The sequence below is a fragment of the Schistocerca piceifrons genome, chromosome 3 (assembly GCF_021461385.2).
Source record: "Schistocerca piceifrons isolate TAMUIC-IGC-003096 chromosome 3, iqSchPice1.1, whole genome shotgun sequence".
In the NCBI taxonomy this organism is placed as follows: Eukaryota; Metazoa; Arthropoda; class Insecta; order Orthoptera; family Acrididae; genus Schistocerca; species Schistocerca piceifrons.
In genome coordinates, this window is record NC_060140.1 from 86,514,446 (window position 1) to 86,528,416 (window position 13,971).

Sequence of the window (13,971 nt, forward strand, 5' to 3'; positions counted from 1 at the left end):
TGTACACGCCATCCAAGCTCTTTTTGACTCAATGCCCAGGCGTATCAAGGCCGTTATTACGGCCAGAGGTGGTTGTTCGGGGTACCGATTTATCAGGATCTATGCACCCAAATTGCGTGAAAATGTAATCACATGTCAGTTCTAGTGTAATGTATTTGTCCAATGAATACCCGTTTATCATCTACATTTCTTTTTGGTGTAGCAATTTTAATGACCAGTAGTGTATCTTGTTACAAATATCCACATAATTGTGTAGGCTCAACGAAATTTCTTAGCTCGAATTTTATTGTCCTCTGTCATTTCCAAGGATATCGATAGTCCTATCTACATTTAGAAGTAAGTATTGATAATAATTTTATAAAGTTCCAATAGTACACGTCTGGTTTTACCGATAATTCTGAGAAGTATTTATTGTTATTCCATAAATAGAAAACAGATATGTGAGAGTGGTTTGAAAACGAGAGGTCAGCGCTAGAGAAACTAGTTGTTCACGTGGTATTCATTGGGCTGTTGCCTGTAAACACGTACCACGTCAGTGCTCTTGGAAGAGAGCTGGGGCGGTGACGTGGCTCTGTTATTGCTCCTGCGTAGTGATTTGCGAAGATGGAAATATCGAGAATTCTGCAGTGATTAAGTACTTCGTTAAGAAAGGTATGAAAACAAAGGACATTCTGGTTCTAGGCGCTGCAGTCTGGAACCGCGTGACCGCTACGGTCACAGGTTCGAATCCTGCCTCGGGAATGGATGTGTGTGTTGTCCTTAGGTTAGTTAGGTTTAAGTAGTTCTAAGTTCTAGGGGACTGATGACCACAGATTTTAAGTCCCATAGTGCTCAGAGCCATTTGAACCCAAAGGACATTCATGCTGATTTCCAAAATATACTGGGGGATTCTGGTCCTTCATAGTCAACCGTTGCCAAATGGACAAATGAATTTAAATTCTGTCTGGGAGCTTAGATGTGATCCGCCCAGTGGTCGATCAAGATGTGTCGCTACTCCAGAAATCATTGCAAAAGTGCACAAAATGGTCGTGGAGGATCTCCGATTGAAAGTGCGTGAAATTGCTCACGCTTGCCAGATGTCATCTGAAAGATTATATTACATTTTAACTGAAGAATGAGAAATGAAAAAAACTATCTCCAAGATGGGTGCTGCGACTCTTGATGTTGGATCAAAAACGCATGAGAATGGACATATCGGAACAATGTTTGGTCCGTTTTAGGAGAAACGAACAAGATTTTTTGCGCCTGTTTGTGACCATGGATGAAACATGGGTGCACTACTATACCCCAGAGAGAAAACAACAGTCAAAGCTGTGGAAACACGCTGATTCTCCGCCACCAAAGAAAGCAAAGACAATTCCTTCGGCGGAAAAGGTCATGACATCAGCATTCTGAGATGCGGAGGGGATTCTGCCCCACTGGGCAAACAATCACTGGAGATTACTATGCTAACCTCCTGGACAAATTGCGACTACAGATAAGCTAAAAAAGGCCAGGTTTAGCAAGGAAGAAAGTCATCTTCCATCAGGACAATGCTCGCCCGCAAACATGTGCGGTCGCTATCGCAAAATTACATGAACTAATGTATGAACTGTTGCCACACTCGCCTTGTTCGCCTGATATGTCTCCGTCAGACTTCCATCTCTTCCCAAAACTGAAAATTTTTTCCATTGGACGAAAACTAACTTCAAACGAAGAAGTGATAGCCGGAGTTGACAACTATTTTGCAGTCCTCATTTTCGAGATGGGATCAAGGCACTGGAACATCGTTGGACCAAGTGCATTAGTCTACAAGGAGACTACACTGAAAAATAAAAATAAGTTTCAGTGATGTAACTACTTTTTTTCTATTCCGTTCCGTGAACATTTCAAACCGCCCTCGTACAAATAAATAACAGCCTCATACACCACAATTCAATGAGATTCTTCAAAATTTTGTTGAATTTAAACACGTATGTGATGCTAGGTCTAGTGATAGGAATTTAAACGGCGGTATGACACATAATATAGTGGTAAGGAATTTCACATCACCAACGCTGCTCATGTTTCCAGGAAAAAAAATCAAGCGGTGAAAACTTTTTCCCAAAATCAGGATTCGAACCAGTTACCCTATCGTCTAAGGAAAGGGTTAGCACCTACATCTACATATTGACGCTGCAAGCTACCGTGCGGTGCGTGGCGGAGGGTTCCCTACACCACTACTAGGGACTTCCTTTCCCGTTCCACCCACAAACAAGCGAGGGAAAAATTACTGTCTAACGGCCTCCGTTTAGCCCTAATCTTTCTTATTCTATCTCCGTGGTCCCTCCGCGAAATGTACGTTGGTGACAGTAGAAGCGTTCTGCCGTCAGCTTCAAATGTCTGTTCTCTAAATTCTCTTAATAGCAACACTCGAAAAGAAGGTCGCCTTGCCTCCAAGGACCCTATTTTAGTTCCTTAAGCATCACTGTAGTACTTCCCTGTTGTTCGAACCTACTGGTAACAAACTTAGCAGACTGAAATGGTTCGCTGCCTTCCTTCAGTTCAGGCTTGGTACTCGAGCAGTACTCAAGAAAAGGTCGCACTGGTGTCCCATATGCGGCAGCCTTTACAGATGAACCGCTGTCCGAAATTCTCCCAATAAACTTACGTCGACCATTCCGTTTCCCTACTACAACCATTACACGCTCATTCTGTTTCATGTCGCTTTGCAACGTTACGCGCAGACATGTAAACGACGTGACTTCTAGCACTACATCGCTAATGCTGTATTCGAACATTATCGATTTGTTTCTCCTATCCGTCTTTATTAACTGACATTTTTCTACATTTAGAGCTAGCTACCATTCATCACAGCAACTAGAAATTTTGTCTAAGTCATCTTGTATCATTCCACAGTTACTCAACGACCACATATTCGTTTTACGATGGAGGTGGGAGAGGATGGTTGCCTTCCCTTTCTTGACGTGTTGGTCAGAAGGTAGGATGATGGATCATTGGGATATGCAGTCTACAAGAAACGTACTCACACCGACTTGTACTTACAGGCTAATAGTTGTCACAAAATGGCTCTGAGCACTATGGGACTTAACAGCTGAGGTCATCAGTCCCCTGGAACTTAGAACTACTTAAACCTGCCTAACCTAAGGACATCACACACACCCATGCCCGCGGCAGGATTCGAACCTGCGACCGTAGCGGTCGCGCGGTTCCATACTGAAGCGCCTAGAACCGCTCGGCCACCCCGGCAGGCAATAGTTGTCACCATCCGGCTCAGCATGAAGGGGTGCTTCGTACCTTGGTATACAGGGCACATGTCGTTTCCGACGCTAAGACTTCGTCAGCTGAGCTGTCCCATCTTGAAGTTAAGTTTCTTCAAAATGGTTATAGTGATAGACAGATCGAACGTGCGTTGCGCTATCGACCAACTGTACATCGGGTGATTGATGATAATTCTGAGTTTACACGTAAGTCTACCGCCTTTTTGCCTTACGTAAGAAACACCTCCAACAAGATCGGCCGTATTTTACGGAAATACTATGTGAAATGTGTTTTCCGTCTTCCATATAAAATTAGAGTGCTTTTGAGTTCTGTTAAGGATGACTTTGGTCTGCGTAATGCGGGTGTATATCGCATTTCTTGTAGCTGCGGCATGGTATTTATTGGTCAAACATCAGGACCGTGGAGGACCGATGTACTGAGCATAAACGGCACACACGATTACAGCTGCCTAGTGGATCTGCTATTGCCGAACATTGCTTGGATACTGGTCACCCCATGTTATAACACGGAGATACTGGCATGCACGTCCAGCTACTGGGACTGTGTTGTTAAGGAAGCAGTTGAGATTAAATTAGCGAGCAACCTCGTTAACAGGGATGGAGGTTTTTGTTTAAACTCTGTTTGGAATCCGGCTCTCTCCCTTGTCAAAACAACAGTGGGACAAAGTCAATGCTACCTCACCTGCGAGTTCGTAGTCTCACTATCGATATCTCTGACTTTGGCCATCTTTGGTGGCACTAGTGTTCAGTGTGTGTGTCATCTTTCCTGTATCAGTCCGAGAACTGAGGTTTTAAAATTTTTAAATTTGCATGTACGTCGCCTGTCCGTAGCAGTTTGCCTTGAAAATGGCGGGGGGTGTTCTCCCTCCGAAATATCGGTGGTTGCTGAAAGTGTTACCTGGCTGAATTCCCGGAAGTTATTTGAAACACATATTCCTGTACACCACAGCATCATCAGTAAACCGTCGTAGACTGCTGCCTGCCCTGTTCAACAGATCATTTATGTACACAGAACACAATAGCGGTCCTGTCACACTTCCATGGAGCACTTCAAACGATACCACAGCAACAGTTACGTACGTACTACAAAAATTTTGATTCGTTACTTCGACTTGTGCTATAACAATTTATGGCCTGAACCCCGCCTGCTTTGCCCTGGTGTTCTCTGCCTTTTGACTTGCCACTCCAACTGCCGTCTGCATGGTGTAGGTTAGGAATTTGACCTGAACTAATGATGTTCTTTCTCCCCACTACTTCTCATTTCAGACGTTATCTCTTGTCTGTGTGTATCGCCTTGTTAGTTGCAGTCTAGGTGATTGCTTAACATAAGCAGGTGGAGCAGTTAAAGAGTATACGTCGACCACGTCACGGCAGCAGATATCGCAGTGAAGAGCGGTGGCGCTCTGTGACGCAACTCATTTCGCGCCAAGGCCACAGCATGGCTGAGAGAGGCACCTCCTATCGTCTGATAAACAGCGGTCAGTGCCGCTCCGAACCGCGAAGCAGACACTGCTGGGGTAGTTGCAGCAGTAGCAGCAGCAGCAGCAACAATAACAACAGCAACAGTGCCACACACGTGCGTACTTCCTGTAACACTAGAGTGGATTGCCATTGTTGTCGTGTTCTCCATTCTGAGGAATGGTTTGATGCTACTCTATCCCGTTCAGGTCCTTCCATCTCTGCCTAAATACAACATACATTCACTCGAACCTCTTTACTCAAGCCAGGCCTCTACAATTCTTATTGCTATACGCCCAAATTGCTTCTTTCAATAAAGCTGTGCTACAAACGTCTTGTTTTCCCACTTCGATTCAGTATGTCTTCATTAATTATCTGATCTACCTCCTTGACCGTAATTTCCAGTATCCTGTAAAGTCAGGTTTTAAAAACTTCTCTTACTTTCGTGTCTGTTCTATTTACCGTCCACGTTTAACTTCCGTATAAGGATACACTCCAGACAAAAAATATTAAATGATGACCAGTTTCTCTTTCTCAACAACGCTTTGTTTGTTACAGCGCGTGTGCATTTTATATCTTCTCTGCTTCGAACATCGGCAGATATTTTGCTGTCCAAATTGCAAAACTCATCTACTACTTTTAGTGTCTCATTCCTGAATGTAATTCTCTGAGCTCCGCCTGATTTAATTAGATTACATTCTCATTCCATTGTTTTAGTTTTGTTGAATCCATCTTATAACTGCTTTTGGGGACACAATGCATTCTGCTCTAATGACTGTCCACTATCTTTAGCGCCTCTGTCAGAATTACCATGTCTGCTTGAAATCTGAAAGTTTTATTTTAACTCCACTGCCGGCCGGTGTGGCCGAGCGGTTTTAGGCGCTTCAGTCGGGAACCGCGCTACTGCTACGGTCGCAGGTTCGAATCCTGCCTCGGGCATGGATGTGTGTGATGTCCTTAGGTTAGTTAGGTTTAAGTTCAAAAATAGTTCAAATGGCTCTGAGCACTATGGGACTTAACTTCTGAGGTCATCAGTCCCCTAGAACTTAGAACTACTTAAACCTAACTAACCTAAGGACATCACGCACATCCATGCCCGAGGCAGGATTCGAACCTGCGACCGTAGCGGTCTCGCTGTTCCAGATGTAGCGCGTAGAACCGCTCGGCCACTAGGTTTAAGTAGTTCTAAGTTCTAGGGGACTGATGACCTCAGATGTTAAGTCCCATAGTGCTCTGAACCATTTGAACTGATGACCTCACGTGTTAAGTCCCATAGTGCTCAGAGCCATTTGGACCATTTTTTTATCTCCATTAACTTTAAATCCCTTTCCTAATCGCTGTTTGGTTTCTATTACAACCCGTTCAATGTGCCGATTGAACAACATTGGTCGCAGCCTGCAGCCCTGTCTTACTCCCTTCTCGATTAATGCTACCCTTTTATATATTTCGACTCTTATAATTGCAGTCAGATTTCTGTGCAAGTTGTAGAAACCCTTACGCGTATTTTATCTTTGGTAACGGGAGAACTTCAAAGACTGTGTTCTAGTCAACATCGCTTGAAGGCCCCTCTAAATCTACAAATGCTAGACACATATGTTTATCTTTCTGCAGTCTGTCTTTAACATAAGCCATTGGATTAGTATTTCGTCACGTGTTCCATCATTTCATCGAAATCCTTGCTGATCCGCCACGAAGTCGACTTCTATCAGACTTTCCAATACTTCGCGTCGATGCTTTGCAACAGTGAGATATTAAACTCATGGTTCTATAATATTCCCACCTGCTTTCTTTGGAATCGGAATTATTTCTTGTTGAAGCATGAGGCTGTTTTGTTTGTCTCATACACGTTACGTACTAGGTGGAATACTAAGTAGTAAAATGTTTTCCCAAGGATCTCGATAGCTCTGAAGTAATTACTTATACTCCAGTTTCCTTGTCTCGACTGAGGTCTTTCATTGCTCTCTCAAATGCTCGCAATGTATCTTCTTGGTTTCATCTACTTCCTGTTCGCTTACCATGATAATGTCTTCAAGTTGGTTTCCTTTACACAGGCCCTCTACATATTCCTCACACCTTTCAGAATGACGTTACAATTGTGTAATGTACTAATAATGGGCTTGAATACATATCCGAGAACATTGCGTTATGAAAATTACCGTACGCCATGTTGTAAGTAATTTTTGTATTTGAGCGATATTCTGCGGTACTGAGACAGGTATCGTCGTCTATCCTGAGCATAGTATGGGCAAAAAGTTTGAAGCCATAGTCAGTCCAAAAAGGTACGGGACTGGGTTAATTATGTATAGCGGACTGTTTAGCTGCTGATTTTTTTGCTTGAGGGGCTTTACATAGTCTCCCGCAACTTGAGTACAAGGCTTAGAATGTTCACACAGCTGTTGAAGCTGTCAGAAAAGTTCTTATTTGGAATTATACTCAAGTCGCTCGCCACGGTGGCTTGATTATCGATTATGACTTCACAGCGTCGATACTTCATGTGAATTTCTGCACGTTGTCGCTTTGTGGCAGGTTCGGACACATAATACCAAGTCTGGTCATTTGCTATAATTTGTTCTAGGAAAGGACTGGCTGTGTTTTGAACTTTAGTACAGTCGCGGCAGCCATCCGCTCGTCGTTGGTTTTGTTCAGGATTAAAAGTGAGCAGGACAAAGTTTGCACATGTCTTTTGTCTTCAAAACATTCTGGACATTGTCTTGAAGAGTTGATTTAGAGACGTCGCTCCACTGCGACGTGCGACAAGAGTAGGGTCGCTCGTCCAGTACGTAACACCGCAAGCTCAGAGCGGGCTGTTGTCTTCAGTCGTCAGTCCAAGCCGCCACCGTAGTTGCTGCGTTCGCACCGCTTGTACAGGGTGGTCCATTGATAGTGACCGGGCCAAATATCTCACGAAATAAGCATCAAACGAAAAAACTACAAAGAACGAAACTCGTCTAGCTTGAAGGGGGAAACCAGATGGCGCTATGGTTGGCCTGCTAGATGGCCCTGCCATAGGTCAAACGGGTATCAACTGCGTTTTTTTAAATAGGAACCCCCATTTTTTATTACATATTCGTTTAGTACGTAAAGAAATATGAATGTTTTAGTTGGACCACTTTTTTCGCTTCGTGACAGATGGCGCTGTAATAGTCACAAACGTGTAAGTACATGGTATCACGTAACATTCCGTCAGTGCGGACGGTATTTTCTTCGTGATACTTTACCCGTATTAAAATGGACGGTTTACCAATTGCGGAAAAGGTCGATATCGTGTTGATGTTTGGCTATTGTGATCAAAATGCCCAACGGGCGTGTGCTATGTATGCTGCTCGGTATCCTGGACGACATCATCCAAGTGTCCCGACCGTTCCCCGGATAGTTACGTTATTTAATGAAACAGGAAGTGTTCAGCCACATGTGAAATGTCAACCACGACCTGCAGCAAATGATGATGCCCGAGTAGGTGTTTTAGCTGCTGTCACGGCTAATCCGCAGATCAGTAACAGACAAATTGCGCGAGAATCGGGAATCTCAAAAACGTCGGTGTTGAGAATGCTACATCAACATCGACTGCACCCGTACCATATTTCTATGCACCAGGAATTGCATGGCGACGACTTTGAACGTCGTGTCCAGTTCTGCCACTGGGCACAAGAGAAATTACGGGACGATGACAGATTTTTTGCACGCGTTCTATTTAGCGACGAAGCGTCATTCACCAACAGCGGTAATGTAAACCGACATAATATGCACTATTGGGCAACGGAAATTCCACGATGGCTGCGACAAGTGGAACATCAGCGACCTTGGCGGATTAATGTATGGTGCGGCATTATGGGAGGAAGGATAATTGGCCCCCATTTTATCGATGGCAATCTAAATGGTGCAATGTATGCTGATTTCCTACGTAATGTTCTACCGGTGTTACTACAAGATGTTTCACTGCATGACAGAATGCCGATGTTCTTCCAAAATGATGGATGTCCGGCACATAGCTCGCGTGTTGTTGAAGCGGTATTGAATAGCATATTTCATGACAGGTGGATTGGCCGTCGAAGCACCATACCATGGCCCACGCGTTCACCGGATATGACGTCCCCGGATTTCTTTCTGTGGGGAAAGTTGAAGGATATTTGCTATCGTGATCCACCGACAACGCCTGACAACATGCGTCAGCGCATTGTCAATCCATGTGCGAACATTACGGAAGGCGAACTACTATTGAGAGGAATGTCGTTACACGAATTGCCAAATGCATTGAGATTGACGGACATCATTTTGAGCATTTATTGCAGTAATGTGGTATTTACAGGTAATCACACTGTAACAGCATGCCTTCTCAGAAATGATAGGTTCACAAAGGTACATGTGTCACATTGGAACAACCGAAATAAAATGTTCAAACGTACCTTCGTTCCGTATTTTAATTTAAAGAACCTACCTGTTACCAGCTGTTCGTCTAAAATCGTGAGCCATATGTTTGTGACTATTACAGCGGACCAGGTTTGTGATTGGATTCAGGATTTCCTAGAAGAAAGAACACAACATGTCATTCTTAACGGTTCAAAATCTGCAGATGTAGAGGTAATTTCGGGAGTACCGCAGGGAAGCGTGATAGGACCTTTATTGTTTACAATATACATAAATGACTTAGTTGACAACATCGGTAGCTCCGTGAGGCTATTTGCAGATGACACGGTTGTCTACAAGAAAGTAGCAACATCAGAAGACTCGTACGTACTCCAGGAGGACCTGCAGAGGATTAATGCATGGTGCGACAGCTGGCAGCTTTCCCTAAACGTAGATAAATGTAATATAATGCGCATACATAGGGGCAGAAATCCATTCCAGTACGATTATGCCATAGGTGGTAAATCATTGGAAGCGGTAACGACCGTAAAATACTTAGGAGTTACTATCCGGAGCGATCTGAAGTGGAATGATCACATAAAACAAATAGTGGGAAAAGCAGGCGCCAGGTTGAGATTCATAGGAAGAATTCTAAGAAAATGTGACTCATCGACGAAAGAAGTAGCTTACAAAACGCTTGTTCGTCCGATTCTTGAGTATTGCTCATCAGTATGGGACCCTTACCAGGTTGGATTAATAGAAGAGATAGACATGATCCAGCGAAAAGCAGCGCGATTCGTCATGGGGACATTTAGTCAGCGCGAGAGCGTTACGGAGATGCTGAACAAGCTCCAGTGGCGGACACTTCAAGAAAGGCGTTACGCAATACGGAGAGGTTTATTATCGAAATTACGAGAGAGCACATTCCGGGAAGAGATGGGCAACATATTACTACCGCCCACATATATCTCGCGTAATGATCACAACGAAAAGATCCGAGAAATTAGAGCAAATACGGAGACTTACAAGCAGTCGTTCTTCCCACGCACAATTCGTGAATGGAACAGGGAAGGGGGGATCAGATAGTGGTACAATAAGTACCCTCCGCCACACACCGTAAGGTGGCTCGCGGAGTATAGATGTAGATGTAGATGTAGATCTATCACAAAGCGAAAAAAGTGCTCCAACTAAAACATTCATATTTCTTTACGTACTACACGAATATGTAATAAAAATTGGGGCTCCTATTTAGCGCCATCTGGTTTCTCCCTTCAAGCTAGACACGTTTCGCTCTTTGTAGTTTTTTCGTTTGACGCTTATTTCGTGAGATATTTGGCCCGGTCACGATCAATGGACCACCCTGTACACTAGAGAAAAGTCAGCCTCGGAAGTTTCTGCGAGCTGATCTTGATGAGTGGCTGTGCGCTCAGCGCAGTGCATTGTCAGTGCTGTTGTATTTGAGGGAATGGTGTAGCTGAAACCAGGTGCCTGCACATAGATAGCTACTCTATTCCAATTGTATTATGTTCGTCCCCCCCCCCCCCCCCCTCTTAGTTCAATGGTCCAACTACGTTCTAATGCAGAGCGGCAGCGCCGAAGTTGGGTAAGTGTGTAAGGAGACCAAACAGCTAATCTCACAAGTCTCGTATTCGCCTCTCAGGGCAGTAGGAATGTGCCCAATTGGCCTCCACATAGAGAAAAATCTGTATTGAAGTGTTAGAAAGTGTTTTAAATCTTTGTGTAGCGTGTATCTGAGGTATAACATGAAAACCAGCCCGGTATTCACCCAGTGGGATGTGGGAAACCGCCTCCACGTCCAGGCTGGCCGGCCCATCGACTCCTCGTCGGACGGATTCGACCCGTTGTCGACATACCTCCCAGTCTCGGAAGTGGCTGCATTAACGCGCGCGAACACCCGGGCGGGTAGAGGAGCAGTCCTTTACTCCATGAGTTACTACCTAGCTGGTCAGGACAAAACCTAGGACGACAGCGCTCTTCCTGGTGATCATGTATTGTAAGCTGTTGGGAAGCTGTGGTAAGGTCTTTTGGGACCAAACTGCTGAGGTCATCGGTCCCTAGGCTTACACACTACTTAATCTAACTTAAACTAACTTACCGCTAATGAAGACACCCACACCGATGCCCGAGGGAGGACTCGATTCTCCGAAGGGGCGAGCTGCGCGAACCGTGGCAAGACGCCTTGACCGCGCGACTACCCCGCGCGGCTATTGTAAGCTGTAACCTCTCCTTACAAAAGGAGAATTCGAACCCGCTACCTCTCGATCCAACCTCACAGCACTGTAATAGGCGTCACTCGAAGGCGGCCTTTGTTTTGAATTGTTTCGTAAATCTAGCACCACCATACACCGGCAGCCATTGGTTGCCTTCATGGCAACTCGCCATGGGTAATGATGGACACCATTATACTTTTCTAATGCCAACAGAGGGAGCAAACAAGCAAACACCTCTTGTAGAATAGCTAGAAAAGTCTCCGAACCAGATTGAACATTGAAACCTTCCCGTCTCCTCTATGCCGGCCGCGGTGGTCTTGCGGTTCTAGGCGCTCAGTCCGGAACCGTGCGACTGCTACGGTCGCAGGTTCGAATCCTGCCTCGGCCATGGATGTGTGTGATGGCCTTAGGTTAGTTAGGTTTAAGTAGTTCTAAGTTCTAGGGGACTGATGACCTAAGATTTTAAGTCCCATAGTGCTCAGAACCATTTAAATCTCGTCTCCTCTATATCTCTTTTGTTACACAACCTTCCCTTATGATTTCTGTCTCTTGCTCAATAATAACACATGAAATCTTCCCTTTGAAATTAATTCTCTTTCTCAATAATAATAAGTGCAATCTTCGCATACAAATTTAAATGGTGCGTATTAAAAGTGATTTGCTGATTATTTCGACGAAACATAAAATGTGTCGTCGTCGTGGCCCTCTGTCGTTACCTGCAATAACGCAAAACTGTTCCTTACCTTTTTTATCGTTACTGGATCGCCATCTGACTGCTACATCGAACTGCGACATGAATATACTTACTCTGTTTTAGTATACTCTATTAGCTGCTGGTGGGCTGTCATAATAAGTGGATGTATTTATTACCAAAGCTGACGTTATTCTTTAATAGCAAAGCTGACGTTATTCTTTAATTAATTTGACTGAAGTTACGTAATTCATATTTAAACTATTCTTGACAACAATAAAATTTTGCAAAGTTTTACGTTGATGGTTTTTGGGATGGATTATAATCAGTAATGCAATATTGCTGGCAAAAATTAATTATATTCTGAAAACGATTCTTCACATATTTACTGTTGGTAATGAAATGATTTACAGACGTTCAAATGGGACTTACTTTTTACAATAATCTTACAACTAACATTGCGCAAACATACCTTCAGTTTCTCAAAAAAAAAAAAAAAATAAATAAATAAATAATATTAGTTCCTCTTATGATAATAGTTAGCTGATGTCTCTGTACATCGGTTTATAATCTCTTGTAAATGGTAGCTGGTGGCTGGCAGGCACACCGCTTCTCTCAGCCTCTCGCTTCGGACCTGTTACCTACTCGCTTCACTTCTCGCTTACTACTGACCTCCTACTAACGCTAAAGTGCGGTCTCTCCTGCCAACAATGCTGCTAGTATTACAAAATGTATCAATGAGCGCTCTTTCCCGCTCTTTTCTTAAAATGTATCCATACGCTGTCTCTCCCGTCCTTTTTAAAATTATACCAATGTGCGGTCTCTCCCGCCAACCATACTTCGGTGCAGACATTCCCTGCTGCCATAGTTATTTCGAAAATGACAAATATTGATTATGCCTACTTAATCCTATTAATAAAATATAAACATCTTTCATAAATTGTGGTTTGACAATAGACAATAGAAATATACACGTCTTACAACATGTGGTTGAGAACAGAATTTACGTGTTGAGTTTGTAAAACACTGCGCCGTGTTGTGATCGACCTGGTTGTGTCCTTGGGCGATAACAGACCCAGCGTCTTCTGACCTAACACCAACAAGAGAGACAACTGGCGAAATCTGCGCCCCTGTCTTTGATTGTCATCCACTACAGATAGCGGCAATGGATTCGCTTTCAGAACGAATCAGCAGTGTTTCGAACGTCTTAAATTAAACGTGAAAGGAAATTAACATGACGGATGCGAGAGCCCTTGTAAAATAAAGCGTATGACCCATCTGTTGTAGCACCAAAAACAAAAGGCACCTTCATTAATAAGTGCACAAATACAGGGAAACTTAACAACAATCATGAATGTGGTCGTCACTTCCCAGACCTGTTTCTCTTTTAATGATTATAGAAGTAAATCAGTGGGCTACCAATAACAAACACTATAATGGAACGTTACGTAAATTTACTTAAATTACCTGGAGTTCAGGATGCGCGTGTTGGACATCAGCTGAACGCAAAAAACTTGTCAATAATTGCAATTGGGACATCAGTTCTTCATAATTTTTGTGGTCACTAAAACTGTTGTCAGATGTGCTACAGTTTCAAAGAGGAATTAATTTGGCAGTGGAAGAAGCAGTACAAGCGCAAAGCTGTAATATACTGGAATACACAAAGCAGATTACCAGCAATGTGCTGTGAATAAGGGCTGTCCACAGATAATGATCATTAGAACAAGACGGCATGGTATAAAAACAATAGAAGTGGTGGCACACTAAAAATATTCCTTGTGCCTAGTCTGATTTATTACTATTATTGTTCCATAGCGCATGAAGCAAGAGAAATCCACAAATTTCCAAGCATGTGTCTAATATATCTGCTGACTGTGGACATTTTTTTTTCGTAGGAGTGCCTACTTTGCATAATGTCATGACTTTGAGGAATTAACAATCTGTTCGAAATCACCGAAATCTGGAGTCCCCCTTTAATAATGTAAGT

At 43.5% G+C, this 13,971-nt stretch overlaps 1 protein-coding gene across 1 annotated transcript in view; it reads left to right on the forward strand.

Moving 5' to 3' along the window:
* Positions 1-4,752: 4,752 nt before the first annotated feature.
* The window catches only part of LOC124789336 (UDP-glucosyltransferase 2-like), a 46,247-nt gene continuing 37,028 nt past the window's right edge, over positions 4,753-13,971 (forward strand). The window contains exon 1 of the mRNA XM_047256655.1: positions 4,753-4,836. The gene's annotated coding sequence lies outside the window, so the exon portion shown is untranslated. The remainder of the gene's footprint in view (positions 4,837-13,971) is intronic.